The 19,452-nt window shown below is 39.0% G+C and overlaps 1 long non-coding RNA gene across 1 annotated transcript in view; it reads right to left on the reverse strand.

The window, feature by feature from the left end:
* LOC104159089 overlaps nucleotides 1-12,355 on the reverse strand; it is a 15,342-nt gene extending 2,987 nt beyond the window's left edge. The window contains exons 1-2 of the long non-coding RNA XR_696425.1: nucleotides 12,344-12,355; nucleotides 7,850-7,865 (exon numbers count right to left, since the gene is read on the reverse strand). This is a non-coding gene — a long non-coding RNA (uncharacterized LOC104159089). The remainder of the gene's footprint in view (nucleotides 1-7,849; nucleotides 7,866-12,343) is intronic.
* Between the last annotated feature and the right edge of the window lie 7,097 nt (nucleotides 12,356-19,452).

Below are 19,452 nucleotides of genomic sequence, written 5' to 3' on the forward strand. Positions count from 1 at the left end.
TCTTCCCTCGCTAAACTCTGGCAACTTACAGGCTAATTGTCTGGGGTAGAATTTGACACACATTAAGTCTTTTTATACTGGAACAAGCCCTCACTCCAACAAATATTAAGATTCTGAAAACACCCAGATAAAGACAAAAAATGTAAGAAAAAAAAATCAACTCCACATGCCATCAACTATGCCATCAATAATACAAAATATTTTACACCACTTGCACCTGAGTTGAAGAGTGGAAAAGAGAGGGATACTCTGTCAGTGCAAGAGAATGATTCATGTGACCACTTTGTCTTAATTACTCAGAACAAGCAGTTTGTTGCTGTTTAGTGAAGAACAAAGATATCAGCGTCCCCTGACAGAAAAATAAATAGCCATCGCGGTGGTGAAGATGATGATGACTGCCAGAACAACGATCAAAATCCGGTTTTGGATGATCCTGAAAAAAAACAGAAGAGACAAAAAAAACAGTAAATAAAACAAACCAGCAGTATATATATATAAATCATAAAAAGCAGCACATAGATAAATATCTTGGAGAAAAGGCATATGCCCACAAATTTACTATTTCCTATGCCATTCTGCGTGTCTTGATTGTTGTTTACTTCTTTCAATTTCCAGTGCTTCCAAACATTTCTTTATGTAGCTATTAAATCCAACTTTTGCATCCAGGAAATAATTAGACTTACCTTAATTATGCATACACTTATATACATATTAGAATAACTGAAATACATCATGTTACAACTTATTAACCTTCTAAGAACAAATGAAATAATTAGTCCTCAGTCAATGCAATCCAAGCAGGGTGGTCTGTAATAGTAAATACCAGTATATTTTTTAAAGCCATTCTGAAATCTTCACAGCTTTTTTAATCTGAACAGAAACAATTTATTAATTTTCAAGGGATTTTACTATTAAGGTACAAGATTTCAAGGAAACACATGTCAATGAGATACTTACTTGTACTAAAATACCAAGGGAAAAGTATAAAAGATAGTTTTGAAGAAAAGGACGATATAAAGAAGCAAGTGTCAAACTGTGAAGCTTATGTTGTAAAGGCATCTCCCGTCTCTTTAGCATACCTTTACTTATGGTAATAGGCAAATGTTACATTTTCTATGTAGTATTAAAAAAATGGAAATTAGTAATAATAAAAAGATGACAGAAGTAGAAAGTCCTAAAATTGTTCAATCATTTGTTGGAAGAAATCCAACAAATCTAAAATTCTAAAATCAGGCAGCACATCACTTCAGATTTTGTCTGAAATTAATAGGTCAATTAAAATGAATAAATCAACAAAGAGTAGAATTTGAGGCATTTTACAGGAGGATTCCAGATTGTAAGAATTCAGTGTTTGTTATTCCATTCTCACAAAGGAAGAATATTTTCATAGGCTCTTCATGAAACAGGAACTTTTGCAAAACATATTTGTACATGAAGCTTATAATCAGAATTGGAGAGGTACAGCAAAAAAAAAAAACCAAAAACCTAAAAAACCAAAATCAAGTGCAAAAAAAGCACCCTAAGTTATATTTATTTTAATTTTTTTCTTGTGCTTCTGTAAAACAAACCAAAACAAAATTAAAACAAAGCCTTCACTAACCAAACAATGGTAAGAAGAGGTGAAACTGTGTTTTGTGAAACACCAAATCGAGTACAAGGCTCCAACTTGAAGACAGGGAATGTAATGTGTTAAAATGTGCATATTTCACGCAGTGAGAGAGGGAAGAAACTCTAAAGAGCAGAGGGGAGTTTTCCTTGGTAAATGTTTTTCATTTGGATGCGAGTGGATATACATACAAATTACACTGGAAAGTGTAAAGAAAAATGCAGTTTTAACCAACTCCAGCTCTCTTCTTGCTTACCCCCCACCTAAAGAAAAAGCAGTAAATGGATGGATGAAAACTGTCACATCAGACAGACACCCTCCCCTGTGACACTCTAAAAGGACTAGCTCTATATCCTCCTGACAGGTTACAAAATGATCACATTTGCTGACACGTCTTCCGCAAAACTGCTTTAGTGTTTGTGTCCACTTTCCTAGCAGGAGATGAATGGGCTGCTTTGTCCTCATTTATCACTTAAAGCTGAACTAAGATCTGTCTCGTTTATTTTTCCCTTCCTCACTAGAAAGGCTCAACCACAGCATTAATTCTTTCGTGATGACAGCTAATTCAAACTTAACAGGCAATATTTACTCTGCCAAAAGGATGAGGAGGAGGGAGGGATGTTTCTCACTCTTCCCCCACCCCCCCAAAAAAAAAAAAAAAAGTGTAGCAGGCTAACAAAATAAAGCTAATTAAGGGCTTTTGGTTCTTGTTGGTTTGCACTTCAGTTTAACACCTGAACTTACAAGCTTCTCTTTTGTGGCAGGGTGTGACATTCTCTGCCAAACACCTGATAACAAACGATTTGCCCAGGCAAATGCATGAAAACCAGAATATATATTTACTCACCCACCCTCATCATTCCTGAAAAGACACTCAGCAAAATTGAAACTCAGCAGTGAAATAGATTAAAAGCATGAAAACTCTTAAAACATTCAGCCTTAAGTAATACACAGTGCAGCTGGCTTGACAACCATTTTATTTGTGGGATGTGGGCCCCAAGGCATCCATAATGCTAATTTACAAAGGATTAACTGTGAGTGAAACTCGCCTAATCTAACACATAGTTAGGCAAAGGCATACATAACATACTGAGTGTTTAAATCAGCTCCTCCTATCTCTGGCCCACTGAAAAAGCATTTCATCGTCTGAGACTTAAAGAAAAAGAAAAAAGCACCAAATCCTCCAAATGCTTTATTTTTAATATTCTGGCAGTACACACCCGATTGCAAGATTATTTAATCGGTGTCCACGTCTCTAAAATCCTTGTCAAGAGAACATTGAGCAAGGCATGCTGCCACCTGTATCTGCTAATTGAAGGTTCACTTACGGTGTGAATCTAGGAAATACATATCAAAGTTCAATTTCTAGGAATCTGAATTAGTCTGCACAGTACAGCAAAAGAATATCATATTAAAAGGAACAAATTAATCATGAAATAGGATGGATGTTATCAACAGACTCCTACACTGAAGCATTATATACTTTTAATATTCAAGCCCACAGTTAAAGATTAATTTTAAGTCTTTAAAAAAAGAATAACACCAAGTTTTACCGTTTTACTTTCAAGTGAGCAAGTAAAATTAAACTAACTGCAAACTGCCAGAAGGATGGGGCCAGGAGGAGAACGACAGAGCCGTTTGGTAGCAGCAGGATAGTCTCGAGGAGGGCTTAGCAAGCGGTGCATGTTGAAGTCTGAGTCTGGGAGCTGCTGCTCAGACAGAGAACACAAGTTCTGGGTGTCAGCACATTTCAGATCTCAAGACAACAGGCAAGGGTGACCCTTCTGAGTAAAGAAAAAATCAAGAGGAAAGGGGGTTTTGAGTGATCCAAGACAGTCAAGCCAGCTCACAGTGGTAGAACAATGGTTGGCATTGGCAGGACCCATCTGTAGGGAAGCCTATAGTACTGTCACAGCCAGACACTGCCAGTGGGTATTGCTCTAGGCAAAGCATCAAGGAATTTCAGTGGGGGAGGGAGTGAGAATACCAAAGGAGAAGAAAATGGGGCCTAACATTCGCTACAAAAAACTCCCAAAGGCTAACATGCTCGCAAGAAGCAGATGATTGTCTTTTATCTCTATTACACCTTAAATTCAACGAAATCTGGTGAATGAGGAAACCCAGATTCTTCTTTGAAAATGCAAAGCATGTTTACAGGGTAAATAATTTAAGAAAGAATATATACTTGAAAGAAGACACCCATTGAAACATCCATGGCTGAAATGCCTGAAGGCAAAAACTTGTGCATTTGCATGCTGCATTTTATTAAGTTAGCACACTGTAGCTTTAAAAGAATGCATGGCCAGATTAAGAGGAATGTGTGACTGAAACATCAAGGATTCCTCAAGTTTACATTATGAATCATAGTGCTGTTGATATGAGATGAATTAACCATTTAGTCGATGCAGCTTAGGCACTGAACTCACACCAAGTTCTGCTGGAGCCCGGCGCGCTGGAGCTCGTTAACAGCCAATGTCTACTGTTCCTTTCATACTCAAAACTCTAGGAGCACAAGGGCTCATTCTACTTTGAGTTAGAAGAGATGAAAAATCTGTGCTTTTAAACCAAGTTCCATCTAGTTTATCATGGATAGCAGCCCAAAATATTTGGGTGCAAAACCACACAGAAACAGTAACTAGAGCAGATGCGAGGATAACGTTAACTGACGCATTGGAAGAGCGTGCTGGACTAATAACGCAGAAAGTGCATCCCACTCCTGTTGAGTTTCCTTCTGCTCCTGCTTTCTAAATGCCTGACCCTCCATCGTGGCTTCTGGTCATACTGCATAATCTCCAACCACTGGTGCACTGGAAGCTCCCTCCAGCCAGTGCCAACTTTGTGAGCTGATGAACGACACCATCCACTTTCGGGGATCACCTCTTTGATGCACATAGCAACCACTGCTTTGCAGAACATGTCCCACATCCGTTACCAAACACTGATGTTCCTGGCAAATCAGTTCCCCCCACTCCTGCTATGGCAGAAATTGTGCTGCCTTTCTACATTTCAAAACCCAAAATGATTCGCTCCTCTCTGCAGCTTCACACACACATGCACACAATGGGTCTAACTCTGTTTGTGACATGTTTAGATCTGCTCCATATAAACACAAAGCAGTTCCCGAATAAGCTTTTGCAAACCTTACATTAAGGATGCCAACCGTGTTTAAACCTTTTTACAAAACTGCATTCATTAGCAGGGGAGTGCACGACATCTATATGGGTTCAGCCTGATGTCTTGCACATGTCTTAGTGCCTGATTGACCAGCATTGAATAATGATGCCTTGCCATTAAGCACTGATGGTACAATAACAATTGTCATGAAAATTAGCAATCACGGTAACATGTTAACAAAATACAGGATATAAACGAACCAGTGCAGTCTCTGGGTGCATAAAGAGTTTTGTGTCCTTAACTTTAAAGAATGAAGACTACAAATAAAATACTGCAAAAATTTGTACAGAAGCTCAACTCTGACACTGATACAAATAAGAAAAATACAAATGGCTTGGGGGATCAGTTGGCACACATTCATTACAACACAGGGCTTTATTCTTAAAGAAAGCATCTCGAAAAATAGTGTCCTCAAGAACACAGACTGATTGATGACGGAGCACTGTCCAACAGTGTTTCACTGTAATACATGCATTTAAGATTTAACTAGAAGTGATTCCTATCATTTTACTGGGCAGAAAGGCTTGTTCTCTGTATACAAGACTACATTTTAAATGGTCACTTTGAATATGTGGTTATTGCATGTTTGGGTGCCCTTTTATTTGTGATCGGTAGTTTTTGCTAACATGCAAGAAAATAAGTGCATGCAAATCAGTGGTAAGTGATTTTTAAGTGCCCAATATTCATGTGCAAATCAGTAGATTCAAACAAACACAAAGTGTAGATCTAGTCACACAGGCAAATACATACCAGGCAAAACTAAATGTGAATTTAAAGTAATACAGCTATACTCAGATACCTTCTGGACAATCACCTTTATTACTGTATATAAGGACATCCTTGTTACGATGTAACAGGAGCTTTCAAATGGAAGCACTAGACCCCACACAGGGGAATAAAATGTTATGATTGGTAAAGCAAAGCCTTAGATACATAATGATAAATCTCTAAGTTCAGGGTATCCGGGGGCTGTTCAAGTAACTATTCATCTTTTCCATCTTTAGGCTTCAGAATGCTCTTCTTAAATAAAAGCAACTGAAAAGAACTAGACAGGCTGTGGCAAAACATAAAGACGTGGCAACCTACTGAAATAAAAGAGAGCCCTGCCTAGCAAAATTACAGCTGGCTGGAAGTATCTGACTTGAGACATGTTTCATCATTAACAACTGAAATTAGCAAACAGAAATACCAGTGAAAAAATATCTGCACAAGTTGCGTACAACTCCTTGGCCCTCTTCTAGCTGACCTTGGAAAAAGTGAAGAATTTGGAAAATACTCAAGTCTTTTTTTTCCTCTCCCCCACCCCAAGCTCTGAAAATAAGTCCAAGTTCTTTGTGTTCTCAAGCTAGAAGAACCAATTACATTGTAATTGACATTGTATATTTAAAGGTGAAAAGGCTTTAGGGGGTGCTGGAGAGGGGATGGGACCCCTCCATGGGTTACTTCATGCCAAAAAAGCCAAGCTGCCTGGGCTCCACCTCTGGTCTGGAGACAGGCCATTCCCAGCAGGACCTCATTTCGTGTTCTCTGAATTCCTTCCCAAAGGAGCCTCTTCCTCCCCTAGGGACAGGGGCTCTAGTTTCTTATGTGTAAGACCTTGGGAAAATCCATTAAAAGTTGCTGAAAACTGAGCAGATAATGAAATTAAAGCCTCAAAAATGGAGGAATGGAGAATAAAAAAATGATGGCATTTTTCTAGCTGACTAGCAGGGCTTCTGGAAAAAGACAGGCCATACAAGGTGCCTAAGATATTGTTGATAGGGCTGAGGAGTTGTGCAGCACTACATCCTTTAGCTTTAAAGTTCAGTCTTAAGGACTGGGGCTGTCTACTTGCAGTAACATGGATACCAATCTCCAGTTATAATATTACACTCAAACCACATCAATGTGTTTCCACCTGGGCCCTGAATGAAAGAATGAGTCATGTAATAACAGGTGCAGGGAGGTAGTCACACTATCCAGCTTTAGACATCTAAATTATATCTACATAATCTCTCCCAGTTCCTTGTGTATATAAGCTAGAGTCCTGCTCTGAACTGCCTTCTCTTTTTCCTGGCCATATATGCATCCCAGGAGAACTAGTCAGTTAAGTTAGTTGGGTAGGTTAGGTGCTTACAGATGAAGTAAGGATGAATATCCCAAAAAGCTTGACCATGAGGCCCAAGCATGAAAGCTTGCTAGCTCTGAAGGCAAAATCATACAGGAAAGGCATTATCATATCGTAAAGTGTCCGTAATCTCTCTTAATCAGAAATATTGCAGAGATGAAACTCACCAGTAAAGCAGAAGATGTTAATCAATAATTAGGCAGTAAATACCTTGATTCATCATCTCCCTTTAATGGATCCCATATTTGCACATGAAATTCTGACCAGAATCAAATAAATTTCTCCTTTGACAGTTTTTCTGGATGAGTGAGATATCCCTCCCTGGGATGAATGCCTCCTGAAACGCAGTGGGCTTCCTTGGCTCAAGGAACTATGTTTTTTACCTTGCTGTGTCATCTTCTGACAATCTCACTATTAAGATTAAAATTTAAAATTATTTTGATGATATCTGACAGTTAAAACACTGATTGAGATATCTGATTCACAATCGAAATCTTGCAATACATCCCAAATGTAAAAAAAATCAAATGAACAGCACTGGAGGATAGCGTTATTTGGTAGCCATCAGGACTACTGTGGCTTTTTTTAGGCCTGTCCCAAGGAGCTGGCAGTCTCAGGAGGTGTAAATAGTACCTGGGTGATCACTGGAGTCTGGGGGGAGTGAGGGGGGGCCGAGTGGCCCGGGAAGGAGAGGTAGCTACAGGAATGATTGGAAGACAAGTATACGCAGACTTCAGGATGCAAACTGCAAGAACAGGGAAACCCTGAAAGAAGACCTCACGGATGTGGGACCTAAGATAAAAAGGCAAAAGGGGAGGGTACTGTACATCTTCTACCAGCTCAGATTTTATTCACTGCTTATTTTTAGAACACATAGGAAGGCATTTCTGAAGGATAAAAGTATCCTTCTGCTGATGAGAGACCTTGACAGGGGACATGTCTCTGCACAGTTGTGATGCAACTTCAGCTTTCTCCTGTCTCCTTGTCCCCTCTTTCCACAGAGGGAACCAGTTACATCATTACTGTCATTAGCAGGAGCAGCGGGTGGCTTCTGGGGCCATGAAAACTCACCAACCAAAATTGGAGTGGGGATTAATTCATTTCATGCAAAGCAGAGGCAATATCAGCTCTCTTTGGCAAGTCTAAATGAAGATCATGTGTGCAGTGGCAACTGCAAGTGGAAGGAGTCAAGGTTGTATTAATCTCCAAGAAGCCTTTCTCAGGGTACTGAAGTATCAAGAAGAACAAATCACACATTTAGTCACCTGAGCATGACTAAGAACCATAGGCCTTAGCAAACATTACGAGCGCTTTAGAAAGAGCTCTGAGGGAGGGTGGATAGCCCAGCTGTCAGCGTAATGGCATTCTTCCGCACATCGGTTGCATGAAGCCCCAATGAAGCCCTGGTCCCCAAACAGTTAATAGCAAAAAAAAGCCCCAACTCCCTCGCCAGCTCTCAAAGCTAAAGCAATTATTTCTCCAGCAGAAGAAATGTATGCAAGCTATAAAATGACAAGAACATACATGATTGCACATTGGCTTTTATGATAAATATAGCTAAATTTACATTCTGTGCAATTTAAAGAAAACAAAAATGTCTGAAGTCTGCATTTTATCGACTTTCATAATCATTACAACCCACTAAAATATATATCTTAAACAGATGAAAGAAAGTACTATTTTTCGCCCTGCCTCACTTTAATTAATAACTAATCTACAGCTTTTAGGTGTGATGAAGCTGGAGACTGGACACAAATACTTTGCTTGCATTATTTTCCCCTTATCACACCATATTTGACTGGGCGTCTTTTTGTATGGCAAGTTTTCTACAATTGTCTTGACAATGTTGACCTCTTTTGTAAAAACTTGAAGGCATCTGCAGCAATTGTTCCTGAAGATGTGCTATCCAAAATGTTACCATTTCATGGCACTTCTTGAATGATAGAATAGATTTTTTTTTGGTATATATTCATTTTTTTCGAATGCTATAAAGGAAAGGAAAACAATCATGGCTAAGGCCATTTGTGAGATGGCATTAAAAGAGCCTACTCTGAGACAGATAAAAATAATGAGAATCTTTCTGTCAAGAAGGATTTAGAAAATATCACTAGCATTATTAAAATTTAATTTTTTACTGTGCTTTTTGGTTCCCCCTTTTCCAGTGATAATGAGCAGGACTGCACACCTCCACAATGCTAGTTCTTGTTTTGAGCAATAAATTCAGCCTTCCAGTCTGAAGACATTTCAGACAACAATTTTGACTGCTATAGGCTTATTTTTCAACCTGTTCTGTGCTTTGAGTCTTCCTATAAAAACCAGTTCATAAGCTAATTTTCCACAAGGCCAGTGGAACAAATAAAAATCAATTTTTGCCCAACTGGTTCAGAGAAAACCTGGGAATAGTGAAGACAGAACAGTGAAAAATAAAAAGAATCGATGTATTCACAAATGGTTTACCTGATAGAGAACTATCAAATTAGTTGACGGGAGATACTTGCCACTGTTAAAGTATTTTCTTTTCAGCATGTTACAGTATTTCTATTAGGGGAGCAGAAATGCCTCCACTTTGTTATGACCTCAGACACCTCGGTTTAATAACCACACCGAGCTCCCACGCATTCTCTAAAACTACAGGGCACAAAGTCCAACTGCAAGAGCACTTGCAGATCTTGCAACCGGAGGGACCTGCAAGCCCATCCTGGCTTAGAGTGGGTGTAAGTTTTCATGATGTCGTGGAAGGAGCGAAGATTCCTCTTTCAGTGAACATAGGGAGACATCCATGACCTCAGGCCAACCTTGTCAAGAGGAATTTGGTCCTTTGGAAAGGAAAAAATTGTAAAACACTGCCCAGACTTCCCTCCCCAGTTAAAAACCCAAATGTTCAGGAGCATGCTGAAGACTAAGCATTTTAGTATCTCTTGGAGAGCAGAATACAAATTTCTCCAGAGATGGGAATCCCATTCATAGACTTCAAAACTTTCAGAATCCCAAGGACAACTCAGGGCACAGCCTTTAATATCATGGTCCAATCCATTTCATTATCTTCCCCACTTAGTGGGCAAGTGTTTTTGAAACCACGATACCAAGAAGGGATTGGATAGGTGCTTATGCCTGTCTGTCTGCAGCCAGAAAAATACATTTGGAAAACCAACTGAAGAACAGAATCTGCTTTTTAATACAAATTAACTATCACTCCTGTGGAAATAAAACAAATTTATAATTTACAAGCTTAAATATTAAGGAAGCTATTTTTAAGTAGCTGTAATCTTCACCCTAGTATGTAGCATTTTATACACTCCTTCATTTTTATGAGTTGGCATTAAAATGTGACTCATTTTAAACAGAAAAAAAAAAGGATTAAGTATGTTACTCTGAAGTAAAGCTGCATATTACCTATTTTAAAATATTATAACACACCATGGAGACATCATTTCTAGGGCCAAACAAAACATTACTCATAGAAGAAATGGCATGAAATATAAAATATTCAGCCGAGGAAGGGTACTTGGAGTTAAGCAGTTTCATTGCCAATAAACAGCATCATAATAAATAGCATGCATGTAGGAAAAAAGTATACCTGTTCTTCACTATTTGAGATGTAACACCTTTGTATGGGAAACTAAGAAAGATACTACTCCTCCACCAAGTACATACAGGGAGAAACTAAAAACCACCACACATTTTGATTCAGTATCTCTTACAACTGATGCTAATTTGCTTATGATATCTGCCTGATTTAGAGCTAATCTTCTGTAAATTAACTCCTAATGCTGTTTGAAATAATCCTCTTAATGTTGGTCTGTCTTGAGTACTTTATATCAAATACCATGAAATACACAAGCATATACAAGGCGTATAGCATTTATAGTGCTGTTGGCTGCTCTCAAATATTTTCTGTGCCACGAAGATGCAAGCAAGCACGGTGCAGAGCCGCATGGCCCTGGGGCAGCTTTGGGACAGCACAGGGTCACGATGCTCTGGTTGTCCCCTTTGAAGGGGACATCATGGCCGGACTGTGTCCCACGGGCTCCTGGCCACCAGAGAGAAGAGGAGGCTCTTTGCCTCCTTACAAAATGGGGCAGGGAGGTGCAGTTCCACACTCCAAACCTCCCATCTCCAGCAGCACACGATAATGAGAGAAAGTAAACCGTTCTGGCTTTGAGATTTCCGAATTACAAGATCTGCGTTAAACAGCACTAATTATCAGCTGGAAGCCTAATCTGGTAACTGGTTTGAAAAGACAGACAATTTTGTTTCTTCAGATGGGGAAAGTATTTTTAAGGGTGTTGCTTCAGCATTGGCCAGCTTAATTATTATTGTCAGTGTGCTAACTCTGTATCCAGAAATACATTTTTTCCACTAAATCCACTGGAACAATTTTCTTCCCCAACATTAATTTAACGATACAGCTGAAAACCTAATTGATATTGGTGAGCAATGCAATTCCAACATATTATTTTCTCGGTTTTTGAAACATAAATGGCAGGCACAACTTTGACTGAATGGACCTCTTTATGTTTTAACAGGCGGTTTATTGGCCCAGACTCCAACATATAACAAGCACAATTGCAAAAGCAATACATTTTTAATTGAAAAATTCATGTATTTTTACTATGAAAGTGACTCAAATAACAACTAACTTTGTCAGTTAAAGGGCTTTTAAAACAATTTTTATATATGAAATGTTGTTTAGAAATTATTTTCTCACCATAGCAAGCGCTTATAGGAGGCTATTAAAAGAAAAAAATATGTATTGTTTGAATCATACTTTATTGCATCTTGCTTTTTTAATATATTAAAGAACAGATAAAGCACAGTGATCAGTGAGCCGTAGGTGTCCAACAGCCCGTCAAGAGCCTTGTGGAAATGTATAAAACAAGCAGTGATACAATCCTTTGCCAAACACTGTCATAAATTTTTTATTTGGCAGCTAACATGCTCACTAGTTTTCTTGGCAGCAATTGGGACCTTTAGCAAGAAAGGGGCAGGAGAAAAATACCTTGTTTAGAGATGTTTTCAACACTTTCTGGGATTTTTCAGAACTTCTGCCTGCAGCACATTTTACAACCACAGTCTCCAGTCACCTGATGAGTAGGTGGTGGTTTTAAACTTTTTTTTTTTTTTTTTAATATAGACAGCCTCCTACCTCCCTCTGGCCTTCAGCCTAGGATGCGAGTGTGGAGGGGGGCTGTATGTGTTCCATAGAGATACAAGTGGTTGCTGCTCTCTGTCTAGACAAAAAAACTTGAAAATAATATCTGAATGTACCTTTCATTGCTCCTGATACTATCTGTATCTTATTCCCGGATGACAGAGATAAATGAAAGGCAAACATGTGCTGATTACTTTTGCATTTTTCTTGGGAGATCTCTGCAGAAAAGCTGGTCACAGGTGCAGCTACCTTGGTCAGCTAGTGGACTGCCTGATAAACAGAACTGTGAAATAGATTTCTGTACCCAGATCTGCTCTTCTAGGTTCTTTTTTATTTTTTTTCTTTGTTTTGGTTTTTTAAAAAAAGATACACTAAACTTGACATCTGATGCACAGCGTTCCTCTGTGCACCCAGGTATGCTGTATCGTACATGTGAAAATACGGTTCCAGCGGTACTCTGGTTTGGGCTATACAGGGCAGGATTAAATAGCGAGCTTTTACCAATTCACTGACGGAGCAGATGTTTTGTATTTTGGTATTTCATTGTTTCAGAATAGAAATAAGATGAGCCTATTTTACATCTCAGCAACTTCCTCCAAAACTTTCACAACAATAAGATACATTTCAGTCCTTCACACAGACGTAAAGGAAACAGTTTGTCTTAAACAGATGTGGACCAGGAAAAGCACCTTTTCCTCATTTGCCTCAAATTAGAAAGGCTGGAATTTAGTTTTAGACGGCATAAACTGCTTTAAACACAGGCTTAATTAAAGTAATGATGTTACACTTACAAACACGAACTAATAGGCTTCCCCACAGCTTGTGTTCCAGTGTTGTCTCTCGTGTTCACCAGGGGCATCACCCCCTCCCGAACTTCACAGAGCACACACAGACATCTAGTGGTTGGTGACAACACTGCAAGCGGGTCCTGGCATCTGACACAGCTCGACTGGAGAGAGTGAAGTTGTGCCAGGCTTGAGTTGAGCTAATTTTGTCTCTGTAATAACCATGGATGGGCAATCAAACAGGGAGAGAATTGCTCCCTTTGTGCCATCTCAGGTAATGATGTTGCCTCTGCTGAGAGAGTTGCTTTCTTGGCAACTCTGGCTTCCCAAATTTCCCTAATCATTGATTCGTAATTGGAGCTATTTTTGCTTTTCTTCTGAGTACCTTTAAATTTCTCTCTCCTTGCTCGTATTTTATTTTACTTAAAAACTGAAGAGCTTAATTAGGTAGTATCATTTGAAAGGTTCTCTGAACGCGACGTCTATTGGAAAGTGACAGAGCACTGCGATTTTACAGACAACAAAATACACACACGATGAGAAAGTACAGAGTCAATAATAAATTCTAAATTGTTGGTAGAGGAATATGACTTGCTCTACAGTTTGCATCAGTCAATGGAAAGATGCCTAAAACTTCAGTGTGGTTTGAGTCCCACATCTGCAAAGGAGATCAAGAGCCGCAGTTTTGCTCAGCGTTGTACGAACTCAGCGCCCTGATTCTGCTCTGTTACACCATTTTAAATCAAGCGGTACTCAGTGGTGTCATAACCCTGTACATCTGTGTCAGACCCTGTGTTGCAAGGGCAGACTTGATGCCAAGAATGCAAAACAGATGTTGCTTTCCTCATGTTTTCTTGTTGTCATTTAAGTTGTTTTTCTGGGGTTCTGTTTTCATTTTGGTGAGTGAAACAGGTCGACAGGACTTTTCAGAGGGCAGACTGGAGGAATGCTTCTGCATCTTCCTTTTTATTTTGCGTGCATGTGTGAATATGCATACACTTTGAGTTACAACTGGGAAAAATATCTTTTTTTTTAAGCTTCATTTGAGCTATGCTCTGTTCCCTTGGGGCAACGTGAAAGGTAGCTATTTGCGGATGGGAAAAAGGGCTTTTGTGAACAGCAAAACTGCATCACCAAACAGCTTAAGAAAAAGATTTTTTTGAAGTTATTTTTTACTACTATTTTAAGAGGAAACAGGGATAAATATATCTTTTTTGCAGGTTGACTCATTAACAAATTTAGCAATAAACACTTTGTAATTAAGTCTACTAGTTTACTGCTGTCCAGAAGTTTCTCAATATTCTTTGCACAGGTTTTGGAAAATACAGAACTAAGAAATGGTGAAGGCAAATCCCAACAGCTTGCTCAAGCAAATCTAGCCAAGGCTTAAACTCACTTCTGAACACTGAAATTTGAGATGCCGTATCAAATAAGCAGCTCTTTTTCCCTGAAGAGAAGAAACTGGGTGTAGCTAACCTAGTGCATAATAGGTTTATTCTCATTCACAAAACAGGAATTACTTTATGGCCCCAAAGTAAAACTAGCACAGAAATATACTGGCAGATTTGCTGCAGATGTGTGTTGTGACACGTATGCAGGGAATCTGCTATTAATCACATGCTAAGATTTTAATATTATGTAGAGTAATGCAGGCAATCATTATGGTGAAGGTTCTGGATTCATAAAAGCCTAACCCATAAATGGGTCTTTTAAATTTAATACATTTGAGCTCACCCTCACACTGCACCAGTTGAATTCCCTGATTCACATCCCCCCTGCTCCCCATTACATACATTTATTCCAATATCTATTGTGCGTTTCTTTTTGTGCCTGTGCTCCGCTCCTTTTCTTGCGATACATGACAGTTGTTGGGGAAAGTGTAGCTTTTCAATTCTCCCGTTTACTGGACTATGACAGGAATGTTCTTGTTAGAGGGGCTGTTTGCAAGACCCCTGGACACGTACACAGCACAGGAAATGGTCTGGCTCAAATGCTGGAAAAGCCATCCTTCACCTGAATCCTTCAAAATTTGTGTCTGAACATAACTAGAACCTATGTATCCGTACCCGGGCTAAGATTACTACGGACAATTATACCGTGGAAATGCATTATTCTGACAAAGCAATCAATCACATTATTTCTCACAATTTCAGTTCACCCCTAAAATTTTCCTTACCTCCAAAGCCAGCTGGATATTATATTACCAAAGCTGTTGAAAGGGTGTAACACTAACCATGAAGCCAAAGGCCACCAAAACTATGCAATGCATAAATTTTTATTGTTTGCTCAGCATTGAAATCTCATTAGGGCTCATAACTCATCGGTGCACAGCAAACATTTGCATCTGCTGATCATGAGAACTTAGATGGAATGTACACCTTTGGCTAATTTACTTGTTATGTTTTTAGATGAGACTGTTTGAGTTGCTTTCTATTTTCTTTTTAAAAAGTCCTTATGCAGATGTAAGTTGAATGTCCACTTTTTAAACTAAATACATTAAAACTTTCATTTGCAGTTTCTCAAGGTTGTTCTGTTGCTGGCAATGTTCATGATCATCATTTTACAAAAGCTTCATTTGACTCAGTATTCAGGGTAATCATTGTTTGAAAACTGTGCCCCATAGAGCATTTCGCTTCATTCATCCTTTCTGCTTTATGCAGTCACATTTTAATTAGATTAAAATTTGTCCTCCAATTAGCTTTCATTAAAGTTTATAGATTACAGCAAAAATCTCCACTGAGTTGTGCTTCAAAACTGTGCCTAAAGTTTAAAATGAAATAGCTGTGCAAATGAAGTGATTATGAAGATTATTGCTATGCAAAAAACATCAGTCGCTTATTGGTTTACTTACACATTTAACTCTGTAATTTATTTTGCCGACTTCAATACCTCTGCGTTCTCCAGAGTAGTTATCGTAATAATACCTTACAGTTACAGGATACCTTTCATTCCTAAGGATCCTTAGGGGCCTGATTCTGCAGTCCTTACGCACACCAGTAGTCCTGTTGAAGTCCTTGAAACTATTTAAGCAAGTGCTACTCGCTGCATGTGAACCAGAACCCAAGTACAGGTCAAACCCTGCTTTCAGATACCCCCGTAGTGTAACTGTTGATTCGCACAGCTCAGAATGCAAACCACATACGAATATTATGTAAAAAGTCCTTTCACCTACTTCTGGGTGAGATATGGCAACTGCTTAATGGTGCATGGTTACAAGACTCAAATCCTTAAATGAGGGTGCAAATACAGATAGTTACACCCCCCCTCTCCCAGTTAAAACTGGAGAAAAACTGAGAATGTCATTATCCAAAGAGGAAACGACTCAGTAGGATACTAGGGCTGGGGCTGCATCTCTCCTGTCACTCACATCTTCAGATGTGACATTGCCAAGTATCGGATGCCCAGTCACTAATACCTCCTGCACATGCAAATTTACTATGTGCTGAAGGCAATATAAAGTTTACAGTTCGCCAGGCTGATCTTACAACCAGAGCAGACATTTATTCTGGAGCAATCTCTTGGTGGAACACATGGGACTCTGTGTCGGAGCAGAGCTCCACAGAAATGGATCTGTTTGCAGGAAATTCTCTTCCAATAGCAAAAGCTATAAATATATACACATAATAAAAAAAAAGAAAAAGAAAAAAGAGAGAGAGAGATGCAGCCAACATCTTAAAACTAAAAATAGAGACACTTGGGTTACAAAAACAGGGACCTGTCTTTGCTCTAGCAACATACTTCTGATAGGAGGAGCACAGTCGAAAACAAATATTTTACTACAAATGAAATGTAGTTCATAAGTATGAGAGAACAATTTCAGTAAAACGCAGGAGTGTAAAAAGCAGTCTTTCCTATTTTTCATGTGCTAATTGGTTGAACAATCATTAGTAAATCTTCACATCACTGAGGTTAACTACCGTTATTCCCACTCAGCAGATGGCAAAACTAAAGTTTAAGGGTGTCAAAGGCTAGAGGGGAGTTTATAGTTTAAATGTTCTGACTCCAAGCCCTGTACTCAAGCCAAGACCATGTTTCCAAGATGTAAAGCATCCAGCAGCAATACTAATTTTAGGAGTCATGGTCAAGTCTGTCCCTTCCTCCCCCTGCTCCCACCTCCTCTTGGTGTTCATTTCTTCCATCGCATTGCAGTGTGCCAACCTCAGTTGTGCTGATTCAACAGCTTGTGGGTCCATGTGATGAATCAGATCAAGGAATTGATCCAGGATAAAAAAAAGAAAAAGAGAAAAGAAGAGGGTGGGAGAGGAGAGCTATTTTGCACTGGATCAATTCCATTTCAAGACATTGACTGGAGAACAGAAGTGCCCATGAAAACAAGAGAGCAGCTGGATGCAGCATAGAGGCAGGAGTGAGTATTTTTGGGAGCAGGAGACCCTGCTGCTGACGCTGATATTTTTGTACCATGGAACTGAGGTTCAAACCATTCTAAAATCATTCCATTTTCATGTTTTAACTCTTTTATAACTCTCCTTCCTTCTACCTTCCTTTGCCTGCTTTGTTCTGAGGAAGAGTGTAGCTACTCCATATTACCTTTGCACAACAAATGTGCATAAGGCAATTCAGAAACTGGAAGTATTTCACTTTCCGCAATTAAAATCTGGAACACCAAGTTCGCCTTCTCAATTACATTGACTATATTGCAGAAATACCGCTCCATTTCCTCAGTAGAATTGTCAGGTTTCATAAAATACAGACAAACCAGTCATGCCTTATGTCAAGGGTGCATTTACAAATAGTTTATAAAGGATTTAGATGATTAACCATATATACCATATATTGAGACAGTTAATCAAATTTAAGAGGCTACTTTAGAATCCTACAGATCAAGCAGTTATTTATAATCCTGGTTATTGCTTTCTACCTTATATCCACCCCTAATGCACACCATCACAATATTGTGCTAAGTCTTTATAAATGATTTGTGTTAGCAAAAAAAAGAAAAAAAAAAAAAAGAAGCCCAAATTCTATCATAAGGAATAGGTTAGATAATTAGGACTTTGAGACTCCTAGACTAAATGAATCAGATCCAAGAATCAGATCTTTGGAGGTAGTTAGATAGCCCGTGCCATGATTTAGATACTTCAAGGCCCTTAAAAATCTCAGCGCTCATCATTCTGCACATGGGACTTAGGCAATTTTAAAAAGTTGGCAAAGTATCATCTGAAAAGGCACAAATGCTGAAGTAACTGCAACAGCTGAGGAACACATCTTTTCTTCTACACAACATCAGCATCATGACAGGATACTTAAAGCTTCAGTGCTTCATGCCGGTTGAGGAAAAAAAAGCCCAACAATGGAAGCTTTCAGGAATGCTAAATATAACTGGTATCCTCACAAAATACAGTCTGCTCAGTTAGAATAGAATGTGAAATTATTTCTTGTGATTTTATTCAGTCATTTGAATCAGTATCTTTTCTTTTTAGTAGTTTTCACGTGGTACTGGACATATAGAACATTTTTAATGAAGAAATAACCACAGGTTACTTTTTATTGCCATGTGATTTATAAAGTTGTTTTTTTTAAAATCTATTCTGGAAGTATACTGTATTTGGTGCTATTTTTGCCTAGGAATGGAAACTCGAACTGGAAATAGAGTCATTCATTCACACTTACAGGATGACATCCCGTTGACAGGCATGCAAACTTGGAAAGGTGCTACACAGTCACTCTTAAAATACTACACTATATTTTTTTCCTTCTAAGCTTCAATTAAGTGAATGTTAAAGAGGGATCAGTACTTTGTTAAGGCTAAGGGTTCATGATTTGCAAGAGATCATCTTTCAGAGGTACAAAGACAGAGAATTCAAGGCACTAACCACTAAATAAACTGTTTTCACAACAGAAGTGGCATCTTCACACCCGTCTACAGTGAGGTGCTGGGCTGCTGGAGTTCTGCTCATTCAGATTTTGATTTTAAAGAGCATTCCCCAGTACGATCAGAAAGGTTATCAATCCTTCCTGCCAGGTAGTTGGTTATTTGCCTTGTTTTTGTGTTGTGTTTTTTTTTTTTTTTCCAAATCAGGGAGAATGGAAATCATAAAAGGCATGAAAATACGGTTGAGGTAGATATATTCACAGATTCTAATATAGCTGGAATGCTGTCGGTGCTAACGAGCCCTGAGCAAGTGATCTGTGTCTGGCATGCTCTGCCAAAGAAACTACAATTACAGAAGAACCAAAAATAAAACAAGCAACTTTAAACCTCCTGAACTGGTGAGCCTGGGCCTAAGAATCTTGCTCCCACAGGCTGGATTCCAAAAGGCACCCAAAACTGGAAGGACCTTTCTAATGGGAAGGAAGGAAGAAAAGTTTCCATTTGAGATGTGGCATTTCAAAATGGCAGAAAGAGCAACCGACCCTAGAGCGTCTTGCCGCTCTGTGTCAAACTCCTACAAGAGCAGCTCGTGAGACTTTGGCTCTATCATATCTGAATCAAAATGTCAGGACTCAAAATCCACACCATAAATCATGCCCTCTGTAATCGAGGTACATAATCCTCTTGGCTTTGCTTTCTGTTGGTATCCTCCAGCCTTGTGTGTGTCTCTGCAGTGCCGGGTCAAGATGTGCTTTCCCTTTTTTTCTTACAGAGAAAACCTCAGCTAGCCCTAAC

The sequence above is a fragment of the Cariama cristata genome, unplaced genomic scaffold (genome assembly GCF_000690535.1).
Source record: "Cariama cristata isolate BGI_N322 unplaced genomic scaffold, ASM69053v1 scaffold7433, whole genome shotgun sequence".
NCBI classification, from domain to species: domain Eukaryota; kingdom Metazoa; phylum Chordata; class Aves; order Cariamiformes; family Cariamidae; genus Cariama; species Cariama cristata.